Here is a 12,333-nt window from a genome sequence, read left to right on the forward strand (position 1 = left end):
GAGGAGTACACCAGAATGTCATCGATATATACGACAACACAAACATCGATGAGTTCCCGAAGGACATCATTCATGAAGTATTGGAAGGCAGCCGGCGCGTTACACAATCCGAAAGGCATCACCTGGTACTCAAATAATCCGTATTTAGTACGGAAGGCAGTTTTCCATTCGTCGCCTCTTTAACTCGTACCAGATGATAAGCCCCCCGGAGATCTAACTTGGTGTATATGCAAGCGTCCTTCACCTGGTCAAGGAGTTCAGGGATCAGAGGCAGAGGATAACGGTTTTTAACCGTTATCTGGTTCAATGCGCGGTAATCGATACAAGTTCTAAGGTCGCCTTCTTTTTTGGGCACAAAGAACAAAGCCGAGGATGCCGGGGACTTTGACGGGCAAATAAAACCATTAGCTAGGTATTGATCCAAATATTGTCTCAAATGCAGGTTCTTAGGTTCGGTAAGGGCATAAATCCTGCTACAAGGGGGTTGTGCACCGGGCACCAGATCGATTTGGCAATCGTACGATCTGTGAGGAGGTAACGTGTTGGCCTGTTCCTTTTGGAAGACGTCCTGAAAGTCTTGGTATTCCGGAGGTAGTTGCATGGAGGCAGAGGTTACAGATGCTAGATTAATCTTCAGGTTTTCTGGGTAGCAGGTTCGTGTACAATCCGGGAAGGTTATTCTCTTAGCTTGCCAATCAATTCGAGGATTATGTGTCTCTAACCAAGGGATTCCAAGAATAACCTGAAACTGTGGAGCCTTGATTACATCAAACACAACACCCTCCCGATGGCCGTCGGGACCAATAAGAGTCACCTCAGTAGTGGAATGTGTTACCGGTCCAGAGGCAATTTCAGTTCCATCAACTGTGGTGATGACATCTTTGCTGGTTTTAGGACGGAGAGGGAGGTTAATCCTAGAGACCAATTCACGATCCACATAGTTTCCAATAGCCCCACTATCGATGTATGCCTTTATTGCATGCAACCGCTTAGGCTGTTCTGGATCTACGAGAACCATTGGCACAATGAAATGCGAGGTCTGAGAGTTAGTTTTCAATCTCGGCAAGCGGACCCCTACGCTTGTCGGGCGGAGTCGTTTCCCGAAACAGAGTCTTCATGGTTTTTATCAGCGGCTCCTACCGCCTTTCGGGGCGGTTTTGCCGGGCAATCTCATAGAAAGTGTCCAGAATTCCCACAATAAAGACATAATTTAAACTGCCACCTCCTTTCACGTTCCTTTTGAGTTAAGGGTCCTTTAACCCCTCCAATTTGCATAGGCTCAGAGACATCAACTCCCTTGGGATTAGCATGGGTCTTAACCAACACCCGGGTCTCAAACCTGGACCGATCTGCTTTTCTGTTTTGAAGTCTGTGATCCAATTGGACCACTAAGTCTATATACTCTGTGCATTCTTGGGGCGGATTTACAACTTGGGCCAAGACATCTTTAAGTTCTCCGCGTAGGCCTCGATAAAACAACGTGACTCTTTTATCCTCTGGCCATCCCGTTTCCACAATTAGTCTATTAAAGGTTGCAATATAGGATAGGAGGTCCTGATTGCCCTGTCGCAGGGATAGAAGTTCGTCATCCAGAGCCTGCCCCTGAGAGTGTCGAGCAAATAACCTTTCCATGCTTGCTTGAAACCCTTGAAAATCACGGAGAATCGGGTCATCTTGAGTAACCAGTGGAACTGACCAATCGGCAGCGCAGCCGCTGAGATATGATAATACAAAGGCTACCTTGGTCTGATCATTAGGGAAGGCCCCAGGTCTGCATAGGAAGTGCAAACGACACTGATTCATGAATACGACGAATCGTTTGGGGTCCCCAGCAAAGCGTTCGGGTGGGGCCAGCGGCATGTTTCCGGGTAGATTAATCTGCACAGGGTTACTGGAAACCACACGAGCGGGGTTCCCTCCGGAACCGGGTAGAGGAGTTTGCCCAGCTTGACCTTGCAAAAGCTGTCTGGCCAGGTCATCAGTTCTTTCCTTTGATATTATTAATTCCCTCCTGAGGGCATTAGTCTCTTGACGAGCGGCATGTACTTCGGCCCGTAATTCCCCCAGTAGTTGGGCCAACTGATCAGTCTCAGAACTTCCCATAGCGCCTGGGTGGGAATTTGTAGGAAGGCTTCGCGTTCTGTAACGCTCACCTGACTCCCACGGAGGCGCTGGCCTGGTTCGCGCTGCTGTGACCTCTTTTAAGGTGATGCGCAGGGTTCGGAAGATGGACTGGACCGGGCCCCCAAATCTGGCTTGTCTGGCTCGCAGAAGTATCCTTCTGTAGGCGAAAATAGGGGATTAACTGTCTGCGGGGTAATGCAATCGGCCTCCCACTTTCCCCTCTCACCCTCCTCGAAACCCTTCTGTGATTCCCCGTAGCGTCTCACCTTAGGGTCTGGAAGGACAAGCTCTCCATCCTGCTTCTGATGCAGGGGCGCGTTGGTATCCAGTTACTTCACTGGATTTTCGGATTGGTGAGAACCAAACTTGCTTGGCTTCCAGGTAAGTTTTTTGATAAGAGGTTCCCCTTGTGTCCATGCATTAATGAACCAATTAATGTACTAATGCTAGTGTCTTTTTCCCCATAGGGGCCGGGGTACGGAATGCCGGGGAACAGGCACCGACCCGAGATGAGAGGTGAAATCCTTGTAGAAATCAGGTAAGTCTTTAATGAGTGTTTTTTGGTAATGTCTTTTCATTCGCTCATTAACGCTGATGTCTTTTTTTCCCCCTTAGGGGCTGGGGTCTGGAAATGCCAGGATGCGGCGCGGACCCGAAATGAAGAGGGAATGAATCAACAAGTAAGTCTTAACATGGAGATTTAGCTTTCCTTATTCCCTTCTCTCTCTCACCTTTTGTTCTTGCCTTTTTCTCCCTAGGCGCTGGGGCGTGACTGCGAATCCGGATGATCGCTGCTGAACATGGAGGCGCCCTGTAAAGGTGAGTGGAATGCAGCGCTGCAGCGATCGACGCGATGAGCTTTTAAATAAGTCTTCCTTTTCAGGATTGTCGTCGAGATGTCTCCGGGATGCGGATTTAGCAGGTAAGGACTTTTCCTTCTTCTGTTCTCTTCTTCTCTTCCTTTGCAGGTGATCCAGGATGCTGGCAGGCGTGGCAGAAGTCAGGATGCAGGAGCAGACACGGTGAGCGTCCAGCTGCTAGATGCAGAACAACGCGAAGCACGTGTGGCTGTTTGGGTGGGGTTTAAATAGCCTTGGAAGAAGTTCCAGGTATGTATCCTTCCTTCAATCAGGTATGTATCCTTCCCCGACCACGCCCGGATGTTAAATTAGTCCCACAAGTAAAGTAGTTCCTTTCAGGCCTCAAGGAGGCCGGGATCCTGCAGCATGGTCTGCATCAGGTAAGTGCACCCAAGCACTCCCATAATGAGCCTGGCACCTATGGCGCCAGGACTGATGTCTTTTATGAGCCTGGCGCCATAGGCGCCAGGACACTGTCCAAAGGGCCCCTATATGGGGTTGCTGGGTCTTTCCTTGGGGACTGGATGTCCGCTTTCGGGGACGCAGGGCTTGAACCGGCTCCCCGGGAGCGGGCATCATGACACCGGGTCACGCCATGCCGCTAATTTCGGCATGGTGGGGCGCACGCACGACCCAAGACCGATAATTACGGCATTGTTGTTTACGGTGCCGTAAATAGCGGTCTGACAGGTCAGAATAGCCTGTAGTGGTAAACGATGCCGGTAATCCATTACCGGCATAGTTTTTCCCTTACCTCCAACCTCAGAATGAGGCCCACTGTCATGGTCCAGGGCTCTCAGTCCAACCTCCTCCTTCTTGATAGATGTCTTCCGTCCCTCACAAACTCTCTCCCTTCTCCTGCAACTGCTTCTTCTGCCACCCCTCTGACCCCTTCGCCACCACCGACGGGCATACCACATTCCTGTATCCCTCCTCAGAAGACCTTCAAAGGTGGCACCCAGCTCCACTTAGCTACCCTCAACTATTGATCTGCCGTTAAACACTCCTCTGACATCTGCCCCCTCCTGGAAGACTTCGACCTTGACGTCCTGGTACTCACCAAAACTGGTGTAGAGGAGCAGGTGGATGCCTCTCCTCTGGTCCCTGCTCCCTAACCACAGTCCTATTGGAGTAGAAGACAAAGAGCTACAATTGGGAACCCATGCATGAATCCATGCAACATTCCTATACTGCGTTGAGTGTATAAAAAAAGGCGATATGCACTCAGGCAGCCATTCAGAATATACCCTCACGTAGAGGCAGAAGAAGGATGCTACCAGGAAGGATGTCCATTGCCAAGATGCCAGAATATGGCTATGGGTAAAATCGACGACCTCTAAGTAAAGTCTGATGATGATTGAATGATATCCTAAAGAAGATGTATGAACCTATGCGGAAATAATATGAAAATACTTAAGACTGACAATATAACTGAAGCACTAAGGGAAACATGTACCTAAAGACAAAGTCATCCTGAATATAAGCGACAACGTTTAGGATGAACATTGGAAGAAAATGGACGACAGCCTGTGATAGAATTAACCCAGCTACCTCCAAAGATGAGCCTAGGATTGCAAATTGAAGAACTGATGAAGAAGCTGTTTTTGTGTGCAGAATAAGGGATTACCTTGGCCTGCAATCAAGGAGGCTATTTTGAGAGATGGGTGCAAGGCATGAAGGGAGTTGAATGAACAGACCATGTGCATACAACACATTTCTGCTAGGATTAGGCGAGACAAGGGCATCTGCAAGTGCCAAGAGTTGAACAATCACAAGGGCAAAAACCTATGTGAAGTAGGGTGAGTAAGTCTCTAAAGGCCAGAAAGGGTAATGGCACCCTGTTTAATAAAATCAGATAGTAGTAAATGAGAGGCTGAAATGGACAGAATCGTGGTCTCCTAACACATGACTCAGAAGTCGAAAACAAGAGCTATTCCTTAAAAGCCCAGGTGGAGATAGCAGTCTGTTCCTACTGCCTTGAATGTTCCAGGTCAGTGAGCAGACTAAGAGGCCAACTACAAACAGAAGACCTTGGCTAAGGATCAGGTCAATGACAGACAATGGGCTAATTGGAAAAACAAGGAATGAATTGAGGCATCTCGAGTACCTAGGTTTCGTTTTCAATCACATGCTGCTAAACAAGCTGAATGTCCAAAGTTGGATGGGGTTGCCAACCAAACATAAAGCCTGCCATGCACTTTTATTTACAATGTTGTATTCACCAATCTGCTGCCATATTCTCTGCTATAACCAATATAATATGTATGTAGATGTAGCTCAGGGTGTGTCCTACAAACAAGGGCTGTCAATGAGATATTAAACCATATATAATTCTATAAGTAGACATATTCCCCAAATCCAATCCCTCCCGTTAATAGGTTTTACAAATGCCACGTAGCATGATGTCATAAGGGACATATGTAAAAGTATATAAACCTTGTGCAACCAAGATAAAGTGTGAATACGCATGCATCTACTTTAATAGTTGTTATATCTCCCTGCTTTCTTTCATTGAGATTAAAGCAGTATTTTACCATCTTCCTTGGGTTTGTCCGGTTATTTGGTCCAAGATATTTACTGGTAATTCCATCTAGTGCATAGAAGACACTTCAAAGTTCCAGAGCACAGTGGTTCATGGTCAGCTCTGTCACTTCTTTTGACACTCTCCTCCCAGAGGGCTACAAGATCCTCTCTAAGCGCAGGCCTACCCGGTCTGGGTGCAGAGTGGCCCTGATCTTCCCTGAATGGGTCCCTGCTACTATCATATCCACTCAGTCCTACTCTTCCTTCGAATGTCTCATCAGCAGGCTTGGTGTCTCTCCAATTCTTTCGAGGACTCTTTCCACCATCTACAGGACCCCTGGTCTGGTCTCCCTCTTCCTCACCTCTTCTCTCCTGGCATCCATCTCCAAGTTTCTCTTCCTTGGAGACTTCAATATTCACCTTTACTCCCTTGATGCACCCACAGGACTCTTCCACATCCTGTGACTCTTGTTCCCTCACCATTCTTCCCTCCGGTCCGACACACACTCAGCCGGACACACCTTAGATGCTCTCATGTCAGTAGACATCCCCATCTCCAACCCTCTTACTACACCTCTCTCCTGGTCTGATCATGCTCTCCTGTCCTCTCACCTGGATCTCTTGGGTCCGCCGGCTGAGCCTCTGCCTACACTGCCAGTCTCCTTCTCTGTCATTCGACCAATGAAGTGAGTGTCAGTTGCTGCTTTTGCCACCGCTTTCATTCCCCCTCCCACTCTGGCCACTGACTCTCACACTGACACAGACCTTGCTAACCTTCACCTCTCCATCTCCAACACTCGGGATATCCTTGCCACTGTCATGAGGATTTGCATGAAGCCTGCCTCCAAACGCAACACCTGACATGATTCCGACCTAGCCTCACTGAAACACAAGTGCAGAACTGCTGAGAGGAAGTGGCAGGCTTCGAGCACATCCTCTGACAGACTGGCTTGCCGCTTTTTCCAAAGGCAATACAAACTCTCCATCCTCTTGATGTAGAAGATATATATCCAAGCCCCCATCTCTGGGGCCACTAACAAAATGGCTGAACAGTTCAAAATCTGCAAGGGACTCGCCAATCCTACTGCAGTATTCACTTCTCCTCCTGCCGTTCCTTACCCTCTGCAATGCACGGGCCTTTCAGTTCATAACCTAAACTCAGGACATCCTGTCCTCACTTTGCTCTACACCCCTCTCTTCTCCCTCGCCCACTCTCAGGCCTCCATTGGCTTGCCTCTTCCCGCCTCTTCCCTTCCCTCTTACTCTCCTCTTTCTAGCTCATATCACTGAATGAGGTTTCTAGACAAGTCCTCTCTATGAAAGTCTCTTCCAAACAGGTGGTCCCCTGCTCCTCCAGAACTATCAAGGACAATATTGCCTCCCTTGCTCCAGCGTTGGTTGATTTCTGCAATCACTCCTTTGCCACTGGCTTCTTTCTGACACTCCTCAAGCACTCCCTTGGGCACCCTCTCCTCAAAAGGCCGTCTGCCAACCCCTCTTGCCTGGCTAACCTGCACCCTATCTCCCCTTCCTGTGCAAACTCTTGGCGAAGCTGGTCATCTCCGAGCTGATCCACCTTGCTGAATCTGTTGGCTGTCTCCATGACCACCAGTCTCACTTCAGAGCAGCCATAGGCACAGAAACTGCACTCTTGAACACCCATGAAGACTTCCGCTCTAACCTCGATTCCAACTCTGCTTCCGTTCTCATCCTTCTGGACCTTTACTCCGCCTTTGACATGGCCAATCATGCCACCCTTATAAACTGTTGCTGTGATACCCTTGGCATCACGGACCTGGCACTGTACTGCTTGACCTCCATTTTCCCAGACCAATCATCCCACGTTCAACTTGGCCCTTTTATCTCCTCCATCACACTCTCCACCTGCAGCATCCCTCAGGGCTCTATCCTCTCGCCGTGGCTCTTCAACATCTACCTCGCGCCTCTAGCTCATTGAATCTCTACCTTCTCTCCTCACTTCCAGTGTTATGCGGACAGCAAACAGCTCTCCATCAAGCCTCACTCCACTGCCTCCTCTTCTTCCTCTCACATTCCAGACTGTCTGACTGCTATTCAGGCATGGTGTGCTGCTAACAATCTCTGTCTTAAAGCCAGTAAGACTGAGATCCTTCTCATTGAGACACCATCTCCCTCCTTCCCTCCTACTCTTTGGCCGACCTTCATGGTCCCCCTCCCCTCACCCTCTTGTGAGGCAAAAAACCTTGGTGTCATCTTCGACTCCTCTATTTCCTTTTCTCCTCACATCACGCACCTTGCCAAGAAGGCCCTCTTGCAGCTGCACCTCCACAGAGACATTCTCCCTTTTCTCACCTTCCCCCAGAAACTCAATGTCTCCAGAGCTCTGGTCCTCTCTAAACTGGACTACTGCAAAAGCCTCTTGCTCAATCTGCCTAATTCCTCCCTTCGCCCCCTTCAACTAATCCACAATAGGACTGCAAGATGTATTCTTGGCCTCAAGCCCAGGGACCCCATCTCTCCAGACCGAAACTCTCTCCACTGGCTCCGGGTTGCTGCAAGGATCAAGTTCAAGACCCTCTGCATCATCCACAAGGCTTTCTGGGGCCTGGGACCCCACTACATCCACCTCTCTCTCACTAAATACCTTCCTCCTCGAGCCCTTAGGTCTTCTAGCTCCAACTCGACCAGTTCCAGGCCGAGTGCAGACCACTACAGGCACTCCTGCATCTTTGTTTTGCCCACAGATGCAGCCCAATATGGGGACCATGAAGAGCAGCATTTTAAAGGTAAGCCCTGCAGGGCTTTCATCAGCATTTTCTGAGTATCCACTTTGCCCTGAGATGCCTGAATTTCAGAAAACGAAAATGAAAATTTGTGAGGCCAGTCTGACTGGGTCTACTTCAGCACAGCTATTGGTTTCAGTGAAAACCCAGCTCCTTTCTAAAATGGCTGTCGCTTCCTCACCTGACTGTCTGACCCCCACCTCAGCATACACAGGATGCGGATTGGCCACATCTCCTGTTGAAAGAGCCAAACCCTCGAAAGGCCCCATCACAAGGCCTAACTTCCCTGTCTGGCCTGTTGGGCCGTGACAGGGTGATGGTCACCCTCCTTCATCTCAGTTCACCATGCACCCCTAAACATATACTCTGGGGGCACCATCATACTCCGAGTTGATATGCCACTTGTGCGCACCTACTAGTTAGGTAAGTGTGGCTACCGTCACTTGACCTCCACTGCTTCCCTGACAGCAGCTTACTTCATATCTAACCACTGATCACCCCTTCTAGTGTGATCTTGCAAGCCAGTGGTAAATGCAGATATACCTCATCAATCCCTTGCTCTTTCACGTACCTGGACTACACCTTCCCCACCTTTCTGTGGGTCCTTCCTCCAATAATTATTTATAAACCGAGTTGTGCCCATGCTCCTCATCCGCAATGAGCGCCCCAACACCCATGATTAGCTCTCAAATGCTGAGCGCCATCTTACGTTATACTTTCTGCTCGCTATTCTCATCTAGCTTATCCGAACACTAGATGAAACCCACACACTATATGAGGAAACCCTTCCATTGCCTGCACACATCCAACTTGTACGCCATCTACATTGACTCTTGCACCCCGTTACTGCACCTGGGCTTTACTAAGAACCTACCTTAACTGTTTTCTATGCTACATCTCACTGCCTTTGCTCATAAACTGGCATTTATCTAGCAGTTTGCTATCTATCAACGGCACTCACATCCTACCGAATCAATGTACATTACCTTTTACATCATGCATATATGCCTGCATTCATGATGTAGGCCCCCGCAACATGAAGCATGGCTTTGTCAGTTTGTGCAGATACTTTAATTGTATCTCTCAAGTATCTTTATACCTGATGTAGCTCCCACAACATGAGGTATGGCTTTGCCGGTTTCTGCATGTACCTATATTTTGTCTCTCAAGTATCTGTAATCCTGATGTAATGCCCCGCATCATGAGGTGTGGCTTTGCCAGTTTGTGCATATACCTTAATTGTATCTCTCAAGTATCTGTATAGCTGATGTAACACCCCCATAACATGAGGCGTGGCTTTGCCAGTTTATGCTACTTTGAACCACCTGTATGTTGTGTAGGTTTGGGCCTTTGATCACTGTAACCAAAACCCACCCTTAAAGAGTACATTAACGCTTTGTCCGTAAAGCAAGTTTATTATACAAATGGTCGAGAGGGGTTAGATGACAGCAAAGAGTCAAACTAACCTGTCTCCCCGAACCACACAAATAATGATCATTTTATACAATTTTTAACAGTTAAAACACTCCCAAAGGTTTTGTTACAGAGTGAACCCCTCACACATGATCGGTTAAACCTATACAATGTAACTATATTCCCTTTAGTTACCACACTTCCTATTGGATATATTCATCTATGCACCATCCTCTTTAACTTATAATTGGATGTTTCACATTTACCCTACACCCCTCTCTGGGGCCTTTAAATACTTGGTCATAGTCCCATTTCCTAGGAACACAGTTTACAAAACTTACAAAAAATTTCAATTATCACAGGTTCCATCTGGTTAGAGACATTTACCCCCACTTGTAACGCACATGGCTAGTCTATGGAAATTCCATTAATGTAAAGAAGAGGAGAGCAAACACATTTCCTTTCGATCTATTGTGCTGGTTTTATTGCCCATACATGTTGGTGTGCACATTCCATTCTAAACTATGCAACATACCATTCCAGCCCACATGGCCCCAACCCACACCTTGACAACTTTATTGAAAATGCACAATCTATCGGTGCTCCTTTCCCCGCAAGTAGCCTGCATCAGGTTTAATTGTCTGGCCCTAACAGGTGGCCGGAATCCTACTGTGATTCAATAAGAGACTCCTATATACTTACAGACATTGCATCTCCCCTTCACAATGCACTTAGACCATAAAAAAGACATGCCCAAAACTGACCATCTGATATTCATCACAACTGACTTTCCACAATCTTGTAAAACTAGTTTTGCAGTCACACAGAGTTCAATTGCCCAACCCAGATTTTTAGCCAGCGCAATTCCAAACTTGTCAGAGAACTCTGCAGCAAAACAGATCGGTATATTCATACAGCGCGAAACCTTTTTCCCTAGGAACTCCCATGCATGTAAAACTATACATCTATGTTCAGGGCTACTGCATCACCTCACACTTATTTTCCCATTGCAAATCTCTTACCTCACATGAACATGTAGAGCTCCCGGCTGTCTGATTGTTAAGCGCTATGTGGCATGGCACACCTGTATTGCGTTTATATTGTATCAGTAGTTCTGACACTTATCTTGCTGTGCACATGCAATTCAAAAATGTATCAACTAAAACCCAAACAACACTAAAAATAATGCATATATCATTCCCATCAGCTACACTAGATTCATACTGAATTGCCACACTATGTCAACATCGCTGTCACCCTAGCCACCCATATGGCGCATGCAATTCAAACTTCTCTTTACCCGTGAGAACCTTATCAACCACCCCAACATTGCCCCTTTAGTTAATACATTAATTAACAAGCCAATTTTCAACTCATCAATCTCACCTTCTCGGGGGAATAAAACCTTACATCTATCTCTCATATTAGTCCCCTCTCACCCATGCTCCACTGCTGGACAATCCCAATTCGCCCTTCTACCAATTCCGCAAATCTACCCGTTGTCCTACATATTCACCCAACCTGGCGGAGGACATAAAACTACAACTGTATTCATTTCAAAATCAGTTTGAGTGCCCATGCGAGATGTAATGGCAGTGGCTCTAGCCTTAGAAATGGTCATGGCCATCAAAGCAGTGGCTCTAGGTATTTGAACAGAGCAGCACCATAGACATAGTTGACAGGAACAAAAGATGATAAAAAAAGACAAACATAGGTATGAGAATGTCCATAGTTACGCTCATCCATGAAGACACCGAAGAAAAAAGAGAATCCAAAAAAGAGCCATCAGCAATTCCCACCTCCCTTTCCATGGCCCTCCTCATATTGTGCAATGCAGCAATCGTTTGGGCCTGAGTTCCATTGTCCAAATCATTGGGAGGTGTGTATGTGCAACACATACTCCCGATCTATGTCAAACCCCACCAGTCATAGCCGTTAGGAGGTCAAGGATATACTGATTCTGTGATGCTACAAGCCTCAAGGCTCTGAGTTATTCTTTAACTACACTAATTGCTGATTCAGAGGAATTCATGAATAATAATAATTCATAAGTAACCATTTCTAACCAATTCGAGTTGGCCACAGTCTGTACGCCAGGGGCCAAAAGGGAAGTAAAAAAACTATCTCTGTCCAGCTAAATAGTCAAAAGTGTTCAGGAATGTTCATAAGAGCCTCAGTGGATGCTGATGAAATGTAGTTTGATCTTCTCGATCGTTTCAAAGAGTCAGTTTCTAACCAAGTCTGTAAAGTTCTGAATTGTCCATGTCTGATGACACAAGGGATGCAAGGGACACGGGGGACAAAGGGGACAGAAATGTAGACTGAGATTTGGATTTTGTGAATGTCAGGTGGCTCTGTGGAACCACAAGGATGGGCACATGCAAGGTGGTGAGACTGCAAACGCCTCGCCAGGCAGGAGGTAACTGCTTGTAGGAAAAGCGTCCACAGGACCAGTACAAGTCGGAAGTGCTGCCGTATCTTCAGCCAGATCGGTGATGTGAAGCGTGATGCTGCAGTTTCGATTCCTTCCTACAGACACTGTGCTATCGCCCTTAAAATGCAGAGAAAATGTGTAAGTAACTGGATCCTGACAGGTTTCTCTGGCTCCTTGAGCCATGTTAAAAAGTTCACATACTTTTGCCATACACTTC

Source organism: Ambystoma mexicanum, chromosome 2p, assembly GCF_040938575.1.
Source record: "Ambystoma mexicanum isolate Mex_15411 chromosome 2p, UKY_AmexF1_1, whole genome shotgun sequence".
In the NCBI taxonomy this organism is placed as follows: Eukaryota; Metazoa; Chordata; class Amphibia; order Caudata; family Ambystomatidae; genus Ambystoma; species Ambystoma mexicanum.